Source organism: Helianthus annuus, chromosome 4 (genome assembly GCF_002127325.2).
Source record: "Helianthus annuus cultivar XRQ/B chromosome 4, HanXRQr2.0-SUNRISE, whole genome shotgun sequence".
NCBI classification, from domain to species: domain Eukaryota; kingdom Viridiplantae; phylum Streptophyta; class Magnoliopsida; order Asterales; family Asteraceae; genus Helianthus; species Helianthus annuus.
Window position 1 is genome coordinate 183,737,267 of NC_035436.2, and position 21,075 is coordinate 183,758,341.

Here is a 21,075-nt window from a genome sequence, read left to right on the forward strand (position 1 = left end):
TTTAAAGATTTTTAATAATTTTTACCTTGCTCATAACCTGCGGTTATGGCTACGGTTCGGTAAATACCGAATATGCCCTTTTTGACCAAAACGAGAGTTCTACAAGGTCTTTTGACCCGATTCCAATTGCCACTGGTTTTAAATAATAAATAAAGTATTTTAAACTTTATAAACTGTTCGGGAAACTCAGATTTCCTGTAGAACCCGAAAAGCTCTTTAAAAGTCTTTAAAATGACCGAAAAGCCCCTACGGGGCATAATATTAACTTAAACTCGTTACGGGCGTCACGGAAGGTATCCTACTGATACCAAAATACTTTTAAGGCATATTGACTTAGGAAATAAGCGTACGACTCTTATGGTTAACCGTTTCGCCTATTTGCGCACACGGTACGGCTCATGGAACTAGTTTTCGTGCAATAGCCGATACGGGTCAAATTATACTATTTGAACCCCAAAATCCAGAGTATGAACCATTGACCCATATAAAAACAAGTCTCTGAACTTGTTGGGTCCAAATCATACTCCATTCTCGGTTTTCGCCTTTCCGTGCGAATTAACCATATCTATATATCGGAATCAACCGGTTTAAGCTACGGCTAATACAAGGACCGTTAGGATTCTAAGAGGTTAATTAAAACCTTCGTTCCAGATTAGGAGCCCCAGTAAAAGCTATCGGTGACTTGATCTAAATTAAGGATTAATACTTGCAAAGGTAAATACTTTTGACTTATTTCCCCTATATGGGCTTGGGTTACGGTATATTAATACCGCTTGATTGAGCATTATATACTTCCATCGCTTAGGTGGTTAATTGATTAAATATGATTGGCTCATTTAAACAGTTTTGTTGCTTATAAGCCTTTGGGGGGTTTAATGACCGTTGTCCCGGATATCCTCGGCATCATTTTACGAAATGGCCACGACCATCGACATCCCGGTGTAGGCGTACACCCGGTATAAAGTGTCGACATTAAAACTAAAAGACGTAGCCGTTGGTTTCTGTACTACGGTTTTACGCAAACGTGGTGTGTCTATAAATCTTTAACCCGGCACGACCCGGGCTACTGAACGCATAAAAGAACATGTAAAACGTTCACAAGATCATTATGAATTTTCCCAAGTTATAAAAGAGTTTGTGCCTTGTGCATTCAAATCAATTTTTATAAACATTTTCAAATGTGTCAGTTGAATGTATTTACCAGTGTAAACTGACGTATTTTCCCCAAAAAGATTAAGTGCAGGTACCTAAACGTAATTGGCTGGTATTAGCTCCCTAGCGTCGGGATAAGCCTCGCAAGCTTGATTGCAGTATCTGATGGAACAATACTTTATCTGTATTTACGATCCACTGTGGATATTCAACTTCTGTAATACATTTTGATATTACAATCAGAGGTTGAAATTATATATTTAAATTATGCTTCCGCTGTGCATTATATAATTGTGTGGTTTGACTATATTGTTGCCAACATCGTCACGGTAATCCCCCACCGGGCCCACCGGTGAGACACGTGGAAATAGGGGTGTGACAAATGAGCTCTTCTGTGAATCCTTTAGCTTTTCGACACTAAATGTTGTACCAGGCTTAGACGATTGATTGGTTGACGGCAAACTTCCTCTGTAATAAAGACTCACATTCTGCTGGTAAGTTGAATTGTTGATTTTTTTTTCTGTTTTTGCAGTTCTAGCTCATGTCCCTCAATTCTCTCTATCAAATTATCTAGAGTGAAATAATCAAACCTTGAATCATTTTTCAAAATCATGACAAAAGTCCGCCATTCATCAACACATGGTAACACTTCAATCATTTTGTCAATAACTTCTTCCCTAGTTTTTGTAATTCTAAATCTCTCAAGTTCAATCTTTAAATGAAAAAACCTCTCAATCATATGTCTGACATTCTTTCCCTTCATACATTCAAACAAATCAAATTTCTTTTTTAATAATGAAATTTTATTTTTCATGATTTGTTTTCCTCCCTCAGCTTTCAGATGTAACGCTTCCCACACAGATTTTGATGAACCATCATGATTAAGTAATGCAAAGATATTATCTCTAATTTACTGTTGAATTAAAGCAATCATTCTATGTTCATCATAAAATGTTTGTTTATCTTCTTTGCTAAAGCCTGTAAATGGAATTTCTTCATTTCTGTCATTTACCGGTCTTTTATATCCAAATTCTAGACAAAACCAACAATCATGTGCGTAAGCTTTTACCCGGTTAATAAACCTCTCTTTCCACCAGTTATAATCTTCAATGTTATTAAGTTTCGGTGGTTTAGTGTGAGTTCCGTAAAAATTTTCATGTTTCAAATTTTCGGTAATCGCTTTCGAAACATTTTTCGGGGCGGTTGTTGTTGTTTCAGATGAATCAGAAGTGAATGCGTTGTAAAACTCGTTGTAAAACTCTTCAGCCATGATTCTGATCTTTGAACAACCTGCAAAAGTTAAAGAAAGTCAAACACGTTTGAAAACAAACTAACCACTCTACTGGTCCAGATGGCCGTTGTCCGGATGAACTGATCCGGATGAACTTTAGTCCGGATGGACTTTAATCTCCGGATGAACAAATCTCTGGATGGACTGTTCCGGATGGACTTTATCCGGATGTACAAATCTCCGGATGAACAACTAACAAGCCTATACGTCCGGATGAATAAAAAACCTTGAACAATTTCACTATTGATAAGTCTATCCGCCCGGATGAACAAGTCTATCTGTCCGGATGGATGATGACGTCAGCAAACTTGGTTCTGAAATTCATCGTGTTTTACTGATTTTAATGAGTTTTAGTTCAAATTATGATCTGAAACTTTGAAGGGTTGTTCAAAAGCGTTTTTTCACACAACATATTCAAAATTCTGCCAATTTAAACCGTGAAAATGTTGTGAATCTGAGTTTTAAGTTCAAAAAGAAATGTAGAAGATGAGTAGAAGAAGATGAAGCAATTTGTCTCTGAATCTGATGACGTTGCTTGAATCTTCGTGTCTTCAATCCTTGCAAACAAACACCCGCTCTGATACCACTTGTGGATTCGAATCCTGGATCGATTCCTTGACCGTTGAATGCATACGAACACGTGAGTTGTGTGGAATCCAATAACGTGTCTGGACCATCTGGTACAAGACATCCTTCGATGACAAGGAGCGAAGAGCCACAACGACGAAGAGATCTTTACGAACCAGCGAGGCATTCCACTTCGCACAGCTCGACGCCATCCTACCGGCACTCCTTTGGACCAGATTCAGAAAATAATCCCAACAACCCACAACCTTCCTTCATACCTCTACAACGTTCGGTTTCGCACCGGAATTATGACGACCCTACTCCATACTACGTAGCTCAGTTCAATCCGGCTGACTACATACAGGAACCTTCGGGTTTTGTTCCACTAGGGCCACAAGACCATTTTTCTGAAGATCCCATGGAGGAGGATGAGGATCCAACTGAGCCAGCTCGTGGTACGCCCACGCATCCGATAGAAGTATCTGATGGATCTTCATATCATGGTCCGCAGTATCAAGGCCCAGACAGCTTTATGGCCTTGTTTGACCGACATGAGTGGTACAACACACCATCTCATCAGACATCGCAACCGAGACATCCACAGGATCCCTCTGAGGATTCACGCTTTGAGGCAGTTACGCCACCACCTCCGCCACCGGCACAACCAGTTATACCTGATCCGCCGAGGCGTAGGAGGACCAATGCTCGTATGTCTACACGAGGAGGAGGGGGTAACCACTTCAGCACTCCTCGACATTCTAGTAGTAGCCACTATCCGCCACTACATGAAGAAGGACCTTCAAGTCCTATACAAGAAGCGAACTCCGCACCTACTGCACGAAATTCGCCACCATTTGGGTATGACCAACCCATACCAGCTTACACAGGTCCGACGGCTTACAACCCGTTTGAACCGTCGCAAGCACAATACAACTACGGCTATGAGCGCGACCCATATGTGGTGTCGGCTAGATATAATGCGCACTACCCTGACGGAGCACATGGAAACATGGGACCACCGGATTACTCAGCTCATGGGTATCCAATACCTCCCAGACCTCCAGTTCCGCATCAAGCGCAACAACCACGTTTTTCTCCTCCTGAACAGGAAGAAATACTCCATCGACTAGATCGTGTGGAGAGAGAGTTCGAGGAAGAGAAGAAAAGCCACCGAGGATTTCTCAAGGGCTTGGCGAACCTACTAAAGGGCAAAAAGAAGAAACGTGACCACTAGCCCTTAATAGTAGTACTACTGTAATTTCTACTTTGAAATAAGTCCCTGCGTGGACAACTTATCGTATTTCAGTCCCTACGTGGACTTATCTTTAGTCCTTGCATGGACACCTATCTTATATTAGTCCCTGCGTGGACTTGTCACTTATTTTAAAACCTCTCTGGAGGTATGTATTATTTGAAAGACCCGTTTAGGGCAATATGTAATTGTATTTGAGATTTTGGAATGTATGTTATGAGTTTTGTTTTAATATATATAAAAATAAATCAAAACTATTCCTTTTATATTGATCTGCCTAATAAAGAATCTTAAGGGGGTGAAACCTAGCTTGGGGTCTTTTAAGATCAGTCAAGATGGTACGACCTAGCTGAAAAGATTCTGATTCCCTGTTAACCTCTGTACGCATGTTAACAATCATGGCAGATGTGATTCGTTATAATCACGCACGTCATTCTTATACAATAATCCTTTGAGGATTTCAAAACCCAACTAAATGATATATAGATCGTGGGTTAAATCACCAATGAAGGTGATCAATATTATAAAGGCATCCATTTAGTGATGCAATGCCTACGGGCCAGTACTATAAAGACATCCATTTAGTGATGCAATGCCTACGGGCCAGTATTATAAAGACATCCATTTAGTGATGCAATGCCTACGGGCCAGTATTATAAAGACATCCATTAGTGATGCAGTGCCTACGGGCCGATATTATAAAAACATCCATTAGTGATGCAGTGCCTACGGGCCAGTATTATTAAAACATCCATTAGTGATGCAGTGCCTACGGGCCAGAATTATTAAAACATCCATTAGTGATGTAGTGCCTACGGGCCAATATTATCAAAACATCCATTAGAGGTGTAGTGCCTATGGGCCATAATAATTGTCTTATAAGATAAAAGGCAGTAGTAGTCTATGACTCTCTGTCAGAAACAGATAAAAGAACTACGGTTCAACTCCCTATGCCTTTGATTCTCTGGAATCTCGGCTAATATTATAAAACATCATCGTGATTAGGCTTTATGCCGCCAATACTATTTATATAGTTAAAATAGGATATATTCAAATCCTAATATTTAATGAGTTAATAAGTTAACCGAATATGGTCTCTGTACCATGGTTGACAAATTGTCATAAAAGACAATCACATAATAATCTCCTAAAGTAAAATTTTGTTATCTTCTGTAACAGATTCAAGTTACAATGGCGGATCCCAATGGAGAGAACAGCCACACGAATGAAGATGACTATGACAATGCGTCAGTACATTTGACAGGCGCACAGCTAAAGGCTCTGATCAACAATGCTGTCCAGGCAGCTATTGATCGTCAGAATACTGAGTCTCAAGGCAGATCTGTGTCAAAACCACCCTCCAAACCAAAGACACACTCCAAACCACCCTCTGAACCTAAGAAAGATGACGACAAGCATTCGTCTACTGAGCACAGCGTTCATCGCGAGAGAGAATATACTGATGCGTCCAGTGCTAAGGGTTGCACCTACAAATACTTTGTATCATGTAAGCCCCGTGAATTTACAGGGGAGAAAGGTGCGGTTGACTGTATCACCTGGCTGGACGAGATGGACACGATTGTGGACATCAGCGGGTGCGCTGAGAGGGACGTGGTTAAGTTTGTGTCCCAGTCATTCAAGGGCGAGGCCCTGGCATGGTGGAGAGCTCTGGTGCAGGCTTCAGGTAAGTCTGCCTTGTACAAAATGTCATGGGGGGAGTTTATTACCCTCATAAAAGAAAACTACTGCCCTCAGCACGAGGTTGAGAAGATTGAGGCTGATTTTGTCTCACTAGTGATGACAAACCTGGATTGTCAAGCTTATCTGACAAGCTTTAACACTATGTCACGCCTGGTGCCATATCTTGTGACACCATAACCACGAAGGATTGCCCGATTCATTGGGGGCTTAGAGCCGGCGATCAAGGCCAGCGTAAAAGCCTCTAGGCCAACGACCTTCAGGTCAGTTACTGACCTCTCCTTGTCTCTTACACTTGATGCTGTCCGTCTGAGGGCACAAAGGAGCAAGGAGGCTGAGAAGCGAAAGCGTGAGGATGATACCTCACGAAAGTCCGGTAAAAAGCACCGTGGAAACGGTGAGGGCAAGAAAGGGTCGGAGGCAAAGAAGGAGGGGCAAACTGATGGAAGACCTTACTGCAAGGTCTGCAAGAAACCTCACTCCGGGAAGTGTAGGTTTGCGTCTGGTTCGCAGTCGCAACAAAGGACTCCACCCTGTGGACTATGCAAGTCCAAGGATCATAAGACAGTGGAGTGCAAAAAGATAAAGGATGCAACCTGCTTTAATTGTAATGAAAAGGGGCACATAAAGAGTAATTGCCCGAAATATGCCAAGAAGGCAGAAGAGACGAAGAAATCGAATGCGAGAGTTTTTCGCTTGGATGCAAAGGAAGCGATCAAGGACGACAATGTGCTTACAGGTACTTTTCTCGTAAATAATATATTTGCAAGAGTACTGTTCGATTCTGGCGCTGACAAATCCTTTGTAGACCAGAAATTTTGCCAATTACTAAATATGCCAATCAAAACCCTTGACGTGAAATACGAAGTAGAGTTAGCAGACGGCACGATAGAAACCGTCTCTACCGTTCTAGAAGGATGTGAAATATCCATTAGGAACCATTCTTTTCCTTTATCTCTACTTCCTTTCAAACTTGCGGGTTTTGACATCGTGCTAGGCATGGACTGGTTATCCCATAACCAGGCCCAAATCATTTGTGGCAAGAGGCAAATAGTTTTAAAGACTCCGAGTGGTGAATCTCTTACCATTCGAGGGGATACGCATTACGGATTGCCCGAAGACGTATCTATGCTGAAAGCTTCAAGATGTTTAAACAGAGGCTGCGTAATTTACATGGCTCAGGTGATAATTGAAGAACCAAAGCCGAAGATCGAGGATCTTCCTGTCATTTCTGAATACCCCGAGGTTTTTCCTGAAGAACTACCTGGTTTGCCACCAGATAGACAAGTGGAGTTCAGAATTGACATCATTCCTGGAGCAGCTCCGATAGCCAGAGCACCTTACAGATTAGCGCCAACGGAAATGAAAGAACTAAGGACCCAGTTGGATGAACTGCTGGCGAAAGGTTTTATCAGACCTAGTTCATCTCCCTGGGGAGCTCCTGTCCTATTTGTAAAGAAGAAGGACGGATCTATGCGGTTGTGCATCGACTATAGAGAGCTGAATAAAGTTACCATAAAGAACAGATATCCTTTGCCAAGGATCGATGATCTGTTCGATCAGCTGCAAGGAGCGAGCTACTTCTCAAAGATCGACTTAAGGTCGGGTTATCATCAACTAAGGGTCAGAGATGAAGATGTACACAAGACTGCATTTAGGACTCGCTATGGTCATTACGAGTTCCTAGTGATGCCTTTTGGGCTCACAAATGCACCAGCTGCGTTCATGGACCTCATGAATCGCGTGTGCAAGCCGTATTTAGATAAATTCGTCATAGTCTTCATCGACGATATCCTTATATATTCCAAGAATCAAGATGACCACGAGAAGCACCTCCGTTGCATTCTCGAATTACTACAACGTGAGAAACTCTACGCCAAATTCTCGAAGTGTGAATTCTGGCTAAGAGAGGTTCAATTTTTAGGACACGTTGTGAGTGAGCGTGGTATCCAAGTGGATCCCGCTAAGGTAGAGGCAGTCATGAACTGGCAAGAGCCAAAGACGCCTACCGAGATTCGTAGCTTCCTGGGTTTAGCAGGATACTACCGAAGATTTATTGAAAATTTTTCGAGGATTGCTGCGCCCTTGACTTCCTTGACCAAGAAGAAAGAAAAGTACATCTGGGGCCCAAAGCAGCAAGAGTCCTTCGAAATACTGAAGCAAAAGCTAAGCAACGCACCTGTGTTAACATTACCGGAAGGTACAGATGAATTCGTAGTTTACTGCGATGCATCACACACGGGCATGGGGTGTGTGCTTATGCAGAAGGGCAAGGTGATTGCCTATGCTTCAAGGCAATTAAAGGTGCATGAAAAGAATTACACCACTCATGATTTGGAGTTGGGTGCCGTTGTGTTTGCACTGAAGTTGTGGAGGCATTACCTTTATGGTATTAAATTTGTGATTTATTCTGATCACAAAAGCCTCCAGCACCTGTTCAACCAGAAGGAGTTGAACATGAGACAACGCCGTTGGATGGAAACCCTGAATGATTATGACTACGAAATCAGGTACCATCCCGGCAAGGCGAATGTAGTCGCCGATGCATTGAGCAGGAAAGAAAGGGTAAAACCCATTCGAATCAATGCCAAGAGCATTGAAGTTAAAAATAATTTAATAGAAAGGATTTTGGCTGCACAGCGAGAGGCTGTGTTGGAAGCTAATTATCCTAATGAAAAGCTGGGAGTAACTGCGGAGCAGTTGACTCTTAGCAAGGATGGAATTCTTAGGCTGAATGGACGTATATGGGTTCCGATTTATGGGGGACTACGAGATGTTGTTCTCCAGGAAGCCCATAGTTCCAAATACTCAGTCCATCCTGGTGCTGATAAGATGTACCAAGACTTAAAGGCAAATTATTGGTGGATAGGCTTGAAAAAGTCTGTAGCCGCCCATGTAGCAAAGTGCATGACTTGTGCTCAAGTCAAAGCCGAGCACCAAAAGCCGTCTGGCTTGCTACAACAGCCTGAACTTCCCGAGTGGAAGTGGGAATGTGTAACTATGGACTTCATAACCAAGTTACCCAAGACCAGGAAAGGAAATGATACAATATGGGTCATAGTCGATAGGCTGACTAAATCAGCTCATTTTCTACCCATAAAGGAGACATATAGCTCCGATATGTTAGCCCAACTTTATGTTGATAAGATTGTAGCCTTACACGGCATACCTGTGTCTATTATTTCCGACAGGGATACTAGATACACATCTCACTTCTGGAAAAGTTTCCAGCAATCTTTGGGCACGCGTTTAAACTTCAGTACGGCTTACCATCCACAGACGGACGGTCAAAGTGAGCGTACTATCCAAACGCTAGAAGACATGCTTCGTGCATGCGCGATCGATTTAGGTGGAAACTGGGATAAAAACCTACCCCTGATCGAATTCTCCTACAATAATAGCTACCACACCAGCATAAAGGCTGCGCCTTTTGAGGCATTATATGGTAGGAAATGCAGATCGCCTGTTTGTTGGGCGGAAGTAGGAGAGGTCCAATTATCGGGACCAGAGATTGTTTTCCAAACAACGGACAAGATTGTCCAGATCCGAGAACGTCTCAAAGCTGCCCGCGATAGGCAGAAGAGCTACGCTGATCCAAAGCGTAAGGATTTTCACTTCGAAGTAGGTGAAAAGGTATTACTTAAGGTGTCACCCTGGAAGGGGGTGATGCGTTTCGGCAAGAAGGGCAAGCTGAGTCCGAGATACATAGGGCCTTTTGAGGTCATTGAACGAGTCGGATCAGTTGCCTATAAACTAAACTTGCCTGAAGAGCTCAATGGAATTCACAATGTGTTCCACATCTGCAATCTTAAAAAGTGCTTCGCCGACGAATCGTTGGTGATCCCACACACAGATGTGCATATAGATGAGAGCTTAAAGTTTATAGAAAAACCTTTATCGATTGAAGATCGACAGGTGAAGAAGCTTCGCAGAAAGCACGTACCGATTGTAAAAGTCAAATGGGATGCTCGTAGAGGTCCTGAATATACGTGGGAAGTCGAAGCTACAATGAAAGAAAAATACCCCTATTTATTTGAGTAAATCTCGGGTCGAGATTTATTTTAAGGGGGTGAGGATGTAACACCTCGAATTTTTGTGTCCAATGATGTGTTAACACGTGGCATTTGTTTACACGTGGCATCTATAATAAATAAGGGACTAATTTTGACAAACCTTGAAAGTATGTAAATTCGAGGGTTATAAATGTCAACAAGGGTAAATATACTGTATAGTATCCCTAAATAATGCTTAAACCTTCAATCGAATAAATTATAGATCGTACAAAAATAAAACGCGGAAGAAAGTGAGAGATTACAAACTACAGGGGTTAACTGTGTCAACATGTTTAATAATACCTCTGAGTGACCCTTTAACGTTCCAAAGACTTTGTAACGGTATTAACCCTCACTAAAATAATATATATGAATTTCGCGAAGTTTCGATATGAAACGAGAAAGTTACGATCGAATTCGTAGAAGAAGGGTTAAAAGCGTCAACAGTGAAAGTTAAGGCTTTCCAATATAATTAATAAATAAACCGGGGACTTAATAATGCGGGTAATTAACACGAGGCCCCTATCGGTAAATAACCGAGGGCCAAACCGCAAAGTTACCCCTTCAGAACCGAAAGGTCAGGTGAATCATTACGAAAGATTTCGTTATTAATGGCCCGATTCTGTAATCATTATAAAAGATTTGAAAAATTCAGAAAATATAACCTCACGCGACCCGCGTAAGGTTTAAACATAAGTTGAGGCGGGCCGCGAGCCTCCTCTATTACGCGTCTGATTTTTTGATCCCAGGCGACCCGCGTAAGAGTTGCATGGAATGTCCATGCGGGTCGCGTACGACGCCCAGATGCAAAAAGTTGTAGTTTCTTGACTTTTGGAGCTTGTGAACGATCATGCACATAATTATGGGGCATGGGCACCCTATGCTCAACCCATACACTTAGGGGACATCTACCCATCAGCTCTGGACTGATTGTAGTGCTTGTAATGATCATAAGTTGCTTCCTTTGGCTATAAATAGCCACACCTTGTGCATAACAAATCACACAACACAAAACACTTACAACTGATCATTTCAAGAGCTCCCTAGCATTCTCTTCTGTTCTCTAATCAAGAGTTAACTTCTGTAAGTCGTTCATAACCATTTTGGTTTCACATTTCCATAGTTATAGCCTATAAACGCAACCGTCGTAACTAACGGTTGTCATTACAATAACTCGCAAATGATTCAGTCTTATGACGAATCAAAAATGGTTATGAGTTGGTATTTATGTGGGCAATAAACCTCTAAAATGGTTCCCCCTGATCACCACTCTAACTATGTCAATTATCGAGTCAAACGTGCGGTTAAAAAGTCAACAGAAAGCTATTTTAGCGATTTATGCATAATCTGTAATATATATGTTATGGAACCTGTTTTGACAATCATAAAACATGATAATAAGTATATAAACATGTTTGCGCTCGTTTGAATCGATCATTTGCTATATAGAACCGGTTCGGAGCCGAAAGTCGCAAAAGTTTGACTTTTGCTTTGACTTCAGTTCTGACCCGTTTTAGTGAGGTATAAATATACCTTAGGACTCTCTTAGGACCAGGTCACATGTTGGTATAAGCCTCTGTGGTTGGTTCATGAGTTATCCGAGTCTTTAGCGCATTTCCGTCATTCGCCTAAAAGTTGACCGTAACGGCCTTTTAAAATTAAAACGAGTATTTCGAACACGTGAACGGACCAAAACCTTGCTTGTTAAATTATAAGCATGTCCCTGAAGTTTCACGTCAATCCGAGGTCTAGAATGAGAGTTATGCTAAAAGGCGCACTTTTAAGAAAGTTTTGTAATTAACGGCGCAATTAGCATAACGCCCATCTAACCCAAGTTTTCGGCACCAAAACTTTTACCCACTGTGGTAAAATAATATTTTGGGAATTTTAAAGATTTTTAATAATTTTTACCTTGCTCATAACCTGCGGTTATGGCTACGGTTCGGTAAATACCGAATATGCCCTTTTTGACCAAAACGAGAGTTCTACAAGGTCTTTTGACCCGATTCCAATTGCCACTGGTTTTAAATAATAAATAAAGTATTTTAAACTTTATAAACTGTTCGGGAAACTCAGATTTCCTGTAGAACCCGAAAAGCTCTTTAAAAGTCTTTAAAATGACCGAAAAGCCCCTACGGGGCATAATATTAACTTAAACTCGTTACGGGCGTCACGGAAGGTATCCTACTGATACCAAAATACTTTTAAGGCATATTGACTTAGGAAATAAGCGTACGACTCTTATGGTTAACTGTTTCGCCTATTTGCGCACACGGTACGGCTCATGAACTAGTTTTCGTGCAATAGCCGATACGGGTCAAATTATACTATTTGAACCCCAAAATCCAGAGTATGAACCATTGACCCATATAAAAACAAGTCTCTGAACTTGTTGGGTCCAAATCATACTCCATTCTCGGTTTTCGCCTTTCCGTGCGAATTAACCATATCTATATATCGGAATCAACCGGTTTAAGCTACGGCTAATACAAGGACCGTTAGGATTCTAAGAGGTTAATTAAAACCTTCGTTCCAGATTAGGAGCCCAAGTAAAAGCTATCGGTGACTTGATCTAAATTAAGGATTAATACTTGCAAAGGTAAATACTTTTGACTTATTTCCCCTATATGGGCTTGGGTTACGGTATATTAATACCGCTTGATTGAGCATTATATACTTCCATCGCTTAGGTGGTTAATTGATTAAATATGATTGGCTCATTTAAACAGTTTTGTTGCTTATAAGCCTTTGGGGGGTTTAATGACCGTTGTCCCGGATATCCTCGGCATCATTTTACGAAATGGCCACGACCATCGACATCCCGGTGTAGGCGTACACCCGGTATAAAGTGTCGACATTAAAACTAAAAGACGTAGCCGTTGGTTTCTGTACTACGGTTTTACGCAAACGTGGTGTGTCTATAAATCTTTAACCCGGCACGACCCGGGCTACTGAACGCATAAAAGAACATGTAAAACGTTCACAAGATCATTATGAATTTTCCCAAGTTATAAAAGAGTTTGTGCCTTGTGCATTCAAATCAATTTTTATAAACATTTTCAAATGTGTCAGTTGAATGTATTTACCAGTGTAAACTGACGTATTTTCCCCAAAAAGATTAAGTGCAGGTACCTAAACGTAATTGGCTGGTATTAGCTCCCTAGCGTCGGGATAAGCCTCGCAAGCTTGATTGCAGTATCTGATGGAACAATACTTTATCTGTATTTACGATCCACTGTGGATATTCAACTTCTGTAATACATTTTGATATTACAATCAGAGGTTGAAATTATATATTTAAATTATGCTTCCGCTGTGCATTATATAATTGTGTGGTTTGACTATATTGTTGCCAACATCGTCACGGTAATCCCCCACCGGGCCCACCGGTGAGACACGTGGAAATAGGGGTGTGACAAATGAGCTCTTCTGTGAATCCTTTAGCTTTTCGACACTAAATGTTGTACCAGGCTTAGACGATTGATTGGTTGACGGCAAACTTCCTCTGTAATAAAGACTCACATTCTGCTGGTAAGTTGAATTGTTGATTTTTTTTCTGTTTTTGCAGTTCTAGCTCATGTCCCTCAATTCTCTCTATCAAATTATCTAGAGTGAAATAATCAAACCTTGAATCATTTTTCAAAATCATGACAAAAGTCCGCCATTCATCAACACATGGTAACACTTCAATCATTTTGTCAATAACTTCTTCCCTAGTTTTTGTAATTCTAAATCTCTCAAGTTCAATCTTTAAATGAAAAAACCTCTCAATCATATGTCTGACATTCTTTCCCTTCATACATTCAAACAAATCAAATTTCTTTTTTAATAATGAAATTTTATTTTTCATGATTTGTTTTCCTCCCTCAGCTTTCAGATGTAACGCTTCCCACACAGATTTTGATGAACCATCATGATTAAGTAATGCAAAGATATTATCTCTAATTTACTGTTGAATTAAAGCAATCATTCTATGTTCATCATAAAATGTTTGTTTATCTTCTTTGCTAAAGCCTGTAAATGGAATTTCTTCATTTCTGTCATTTACCGGTCTTTTATATCCAAATTCTAGACAAAACCAACAATCATGTGCGTAAGCTTTTACCCGGTTAATAAACCTCTCTTTCCACCAGTTATAATCTTCAATGTTATTAAGTTTCGGTGGTTTAGTGTGAGTTCCGTAAAAATTTTCATGTTTCAAATTTTCGGTAATCGCTTTCGAAACATTTTTCGGGGCGGTTGTTGTTGTTTCAGATGAATCAGAAGTGAATGCGTTGTAAAACTCGTTGTAAAACTCTTCAGCCATGATTCTGATCTTTGAACAACCTGCAAAAGTTAAAGAAAGTCAAACACGTTTGAAAACAAACTAACCACTCTACTGGTCCAGATGGCCGTTGTCCGGATGAACTGATCCGGATGAACTTTAGTCCGGATGGACTTTAATCTCCGGATGAACAAATCTCTGGATGGACTGTTCCGGATGGACTTTATCCGGATGTACAAATCTCCGGATGAACAACTAACAAGCCTATACGTCCGGATGAATAAAAAACCTTGAACAATTTCACTATTGATAAGTCTATCCGCCCGGATGAACAAGTCTATCTGTCCGGATGGATGATGACGTCAGCAAACTTGGTTCTGAAATTCATCGTGTTTTACTGATTTTAATGAGTTTTAGTTCAAATTATGATCTGAAACTTTGAAGGGTTGTTCAAAAGCGTTTTTTCACACAACATATTCAAAATTCTGCCAATTTAAACCGTGAAAATGTTGTGAATCTGAGTTTTAAGTTCAAAAAGAAATGTAGAAGATGAGTAGAAGAAGATGAAGCAATTTGTCTCTGAATCTGATGACGTTGCTTGAATCTTCGTGTCTTCAATCCTTGCAAACAAACACCCGCTCTGATACCACTTGTGGATTCGAATCCTGGATCGATTCCTTGACCGTTGAATGCATACGAACACGTGAGTTGTGTGGAATCCAATAACGTGTGTGGATAAGAACACGAAGACCTAATTAAAAGTTGGTTTCTATTGATGTTATGACAGTACAAAACCACGAAATCAAACGGACAGAGTTTCCCCACTCTAGTCTCCAAAAGTTATCAAATGACAAGACCCAACACTCCTATTTATAGGCCCACTCCATCTGGATCAAACAAGCTAGCGGATGGACTCCATCTGGACGGATAAACCTTCATCCGGACGGATGGACTAAACCTATAAACTTCCGGATGAACATGATGCATCCGTTCAAATGGACCTGATGTCCATCCGTTCGGATGAGCTTCAACATATATCAACTTTATTTTCTGTTCAGTTCAGCACCGGTCTTGTATCATCTGATTAAGCTATGATACGTAATTGACGTAAGTGATAGACATTATGCACTCACATACAACACTAGAATGATATAGGAATTACCGAATTTCTTGAAATAATAGAAGTGGTCCATCTCACATCTCTTGTAGCTATTACTGCCCATGGAATCATCAAACATGATATACCACTAACTGGGCACATGCTTCAAACCATATAAGCTTCTCTTCAACTTGTACACAACGTTTTCTTTTTCAGCAGTATGAAATCCCCCTGGTTGTGCCATGTAGAAATCCTCATCAAAGTCATCATGCAGGAAAGCAATCTATACATCCAGCTGCTCTAGATGTAGATTTTCTATAGCCACCATACTAAGAACTACCAATCGTGCTTTGTATCGTTTAGTTCCATCACTCTCGTCCTTGATTCTGTATACCCGTTTGTTCTGAAGAACTTTTTTCCCAGATGGAAGTTTTGTAAGAATCCATGTCTTGTTTTTATTTACTGAATTCATCACATCCTTCATAGCTCTCTCCCACTAAGACAAGTCTTTCAAGCTATCTGCTTCAGAGTAACATTGTAGTTCACCATTCTCATTTACTAGAAGAAAATTGGTAGATGGGGAATATCTATGAGTAGGTTTACTAACTATGGTTGACCTAACTCAATTAATAAAAAATATTATTTGTAACCAACTCAAACCCTAATCAATCAAGATTGTAATAAAAAATTAATAAGCAAATTTGACGATCCTTGTTTGCTTGTGTTTAAAACAATCAACACCACCAAATAATGAAATATTTGTTGTTGTACATTGAAACTTGAGGGGAGGCTATGCTATTGATTGGCTGACCAAAATTAATTTAAAGCAAACTTGCTTTTATGCTATTGATTGGCTGACCAAAATTAATTTAAAGCAAACTTGCTTTGATTTTCAATCTCTTTTGATGTCAAACGACTTCTCGAACATGGCAATTGTACGACACACACGAAACCAGGGGCGCAACAGCGGGGGCGGTTAACCGCCATACTTTTCGCTCAGTAGTGGAGAGTATGTAGTTTTCGTATAGAAATTTTTAGGTATATACGTTTTCGACCACCGGTCGGAAACCTCAAGCTTCACCACTGCACGAAACCACACGCATGGAAATATATGAATGGTAATAAAGCGGTAATTTTTTTTTAACGACAAATTTGGATCACTGACGGACCACTGTGTGACAAACGGCAAAATTCCGGTAATTCCGTACAACCAGAACAACTATTTCAATTTTTATTTTCGCGTATACGACTTGATTTTAATTAATTAAAGTCTTAGAAGTCTAGGAATTTCAAAAATCATAGTGAATTATGATAACGAATCCGTTGCGATTAGAAACAATATCCTAGCCTAACAGTAGGAACGCGGATAAACGATAATTGTCAGTACTAGTCGCGTTACAGTCTGACACGATGAAAACAAGACATACAGTTATGTCTACACAAATATTCTATAAAAAGCTTTGTCCAAAAATAATATGTGCCTTATTAGTTACAAAATTCCAATTAAAAACCAAATTGTCCAAGTCCGCAGAAAAATACAGCAATCCTGCGGAAATATACATCATTCCGTAGAACGAAACAGTAAATGTCCGAAAAATACAAAAAAAAATATTATTTGACATAAATAATATAATGGGTATTAAAAACGACACAAAATCCGCAATCGAATCTTAATGCGTTAAGCTGCACGACTAGTTCAGTAAACTGCCAGTCAGCAAAGCCGGTACCGGAATCGTGTCAAAAGTAATAAAATTTTTAGTCTAAAAAGTTTGATTAATTATTTGGATAACAAAACAAGTGAAAAAATAATTTTTGTTATGTATTTATCTAAACGAAACACGGTGTTAGTATTTAACTCGGTACAGGACCCGAACCGACTATTTCACCCGAATTACAAACTAAAAATTTTGGTGAACTAGTTTTACCTAGTTTCACACTACCTTAAAATATTAGAGCTTAAAACCTTGTAGATATTTTTATATCAATAATCAAAGTTATAAAATACTTAAAGTTTATGTTTAAACAATATTTTTTTTTTATAAAAATTCAGCAAAAATCCCTTTCCCTTAGCTGAATTTTCGAGATGGTGGGACCCCCTTACAAGCTCACTCATCAAGTTTGTAGTGTGTTGGAAGCTCAATTGACATGATTAATGTAATGCTCCAAGACCCAAATTGATTCTAACACTCCACATATCTTCATTTTCCAACAAACCCAAAAACACTCCATCTCCTACTCTCTCTCTCTCTCTCTAAAATCGTTTGAACCAAGCACACCACCATCTTCACATTTTCAAAATTCAAACACTAGATATTATTGCAAGTATGGAGGTCCATAGATGAATCAAACTACTAGGGTGTTTAGAAAAGCTAGTTGGAGCCCTTTTGGTGGAACTTGAAGCCTAAAATCATCAAGATTTCTTATCATCATCTTTGTTTCCTTGCAAAATTTGTAAGAACATCATACTAACTTCACTTTTATTTTTGATTTCTTTTACAAGTTTATCATAAACCCACTTGAAAAATTAACAAGATACAAATAAAAATCATTATTTTTAAACATGATTTTTCTATGATTAAGAGATGAACTTGGAGAAATCAAGCCTAATAAATTTGAATCTTGGTTATTTCACTAAAAAATATGATCTACATACATGCATGTAGGATCAACCAAGATTCATCAACAAAGTGATAAACATATTTGATGAACATGCATGCTAGTAAAATGTAAGAAACCATTTAAAACCAAGAAAATAAATTTTTGAAAAATTTCTTGAATAATGTTTCCATTTCTAGAAAGAATCAAAATCAAGAAATATGTTGGTAGTAAACGTTTTGAATACACATTTATGCTTTAAATGACCTTGTAAGACATCTAAAACAAGAGTTTTTCATAAAATCTTGTTCTACAAATTTTTGGTAAAAATAAAGAATAAAGTTTCCTTTTTTGGAAAGTTAAAAACAATATCATGTTCATACTACTGTTGTTGAAAAGTTTTGATAGATATTGATACTTGATGATGTTTTGTATTAAAATAAATTGAAAACAAGTTTTGTATAAAGACTGAATCCCTGGTCTCCCTGACCAACGTCCCAGTCGATAAGACTGAATCCCTGGTCTCCCCGACCAACCTCCCAGTCGATAAGACTGAATCATAATTTTTGAGAAAGTGTTCATACTTTTTGTTTGTAAAAACATTTTGTATCCTGGATCTGGACGTAATGTATGCAATGTAAAAGTGTTTGAAAATGTTTTCGTGAGAGCCCTGATGATCGTAGTCTAGAATCGAGAAAGAATCCTAGTTCGCTACGACCGAAGCTCTGATCCCAAGCTGTCACACCCTGGCTTTGCGGAAGCGTGGGTTCATTTGGTGTGACTTCTTAATACCATAGCAACAATCATAACAATGCTATATGATAAAACATGTGATATTCACCCGTTAATAGAGTTTAGAAAAATACCATATTATACTTGTCTTAAAACATCAATCACAAAATAAGTTACAAACCTTGACTTGATTTAATGAGTTCGTAAAAACTTAGCAAAAGACTTTAAACAATACTAGGTTTAGAGATATGTAACCCGTCCAGGAAGAGGTTACACCTTCTAAACCCTGGATGACTTCTTTATTCAAACGCGGCTTGAAAATATGTGCATACCGTGCCAGATCCATTAGTTCCCTGAAATACATGTAGTTTGAAAAGTCAACATAAAGTTGAGCGAGTTCATGTGTAAGTGAGCATGTATAAACCTTTGTAAAAATGTCTGTATGTATGAAAATCCCTGGTATGTAGCAATTAAGGAAAAAGAGATCACCACTGGGTTGCAAAGCCAATGATATGTGTGAAGTGCTGTAGGAAGACTCAAACCTAGCAGATTTTTGCGTCGGGCTCAAAGTCACCACCTGGTCATTCAGCGGACTCAGGGGTTGGGCTCGCTACACCCAGATAGATCTACCGCTAATGACCTCGGTCCTACAATGAGGATTAATGGCCTCTAGTTTCAGCCTACCCGCTCACATGATCTAAGTAGTAACCCTCCTTATGCTAACCATACCATGTATAAAAGTATCCGTAAACATTGTAACATGTATTTCACCCCCGAATTATACAACTGAAAATAGTTAAGAGAAAAGGGGGGGGGGACATGAACTCACTGTATTGCATCTTCGTACTCGTAACCCAAATCTCCACGGCAATCACGACTACCTACAATGGTCTATTGTCTATTAGACGAACGGGTAGTGCCTTGTCTTATTATTTGTGTTTTTGGGTTACGTTTCTGGTATTATTCCAAGTTATAAGTGTTTTTAAGGTTTCGAAATAATAGTTAGACAACTATTTTAGAGTTATACTTCTCAAGTATTGTATATGCGCATTTCCCTCCCAAGGATGGGGGTAATTTATACTTGTATACTCGTATTCTTAAAATAATATATGTACCTGTATATCCTGCCAAGTAATGGCGTCGTATTTCGATGTTATTGTTCCAAATAAAAATATGTTAATATATTCCCCAAAAATAACATATTTCTGTTTCTACAGTTTCTAAAATAATATTTTACCAAAATATACGTATACGTTATAATTCCGTAAAATATATTTTAAGTCCCACTTATCTAAAATATTCTGTCTCCAAAATATACATATTTTCCCAAAAATATTATATTTTACTTCATACAATTTCCCAAAATAATACTTTGTAAAAACAATACCGATGTAACTTAAGTATTTATTTGTGAGGGCGTTGGTATTATTTTGGAGTCGTATTTTCAAGATATAACAAGTAATATTATTTTTACCCTAAAAATAATATATCTTTAGTTCACAAAATAATCACGTAAGCGCACAAGCGTTTTATTAAGAAATATATATTTTCAATATATATTTAACAAGTTTCCTTTACAAAAATCCACCTCCGACACTTGGTTATTTTGTAATAAAAACCATGGCGAAATTTATATTTTGAAAACAAGTTGAAAATATACTCATAAACACTTGTCACCAAAAATATTTCTAAGTGTTATATTTTTAGAAAAATTTCACCAGAGTTTCCTCTGTAACTGGAGGTGGCCACGTTTTCAAGCGTATCATTTTCTTTTCAAAATTCAATCAACAATTTATCAACCATCAATATACAATATTTAAACATCAAACATGACAAAATAAGTCTAAATCGCAAACTCATGAACTTGTAAGTTGTGTAAAAAAATATGTATTAACTTCCTAATATATTTAGCGGATCTTGTCATCTTTAAAAATAAAATCAGTTTCTTGAAAACTTTATTTTTAAAGAATATGTAATCTTACAACTTCTAGTCAAAATTTACGAAAATATTTCTTTGTTGAATCTTCTTGCTACACAAGTGTTTACACACTTGCTTTTTCACTAAAATGCTTGTAGTTTGTGTAAGATCCGGGTCTAAAGCAAGACTTGCCTCTTACACTTGGTTCTTCGAAAATACCACTTGTAGATCTTTAGATCTACTAGTTTAAAACCTTATTTTACAAGAAAAATCACTTTTACACAAGTTCATGTTTTGTTAGTGGAAGAGTTCATCATCTTGTAACTTTCACACTTAACAAACTACTAGTCCATGTTCCATGAACATGATCTAGCATGGTTAGATGATGATCTATCCCACTACTAGTATCAACCAACATAAAATAATCACAACTAAACAAGTTTAATAAGGTTTAC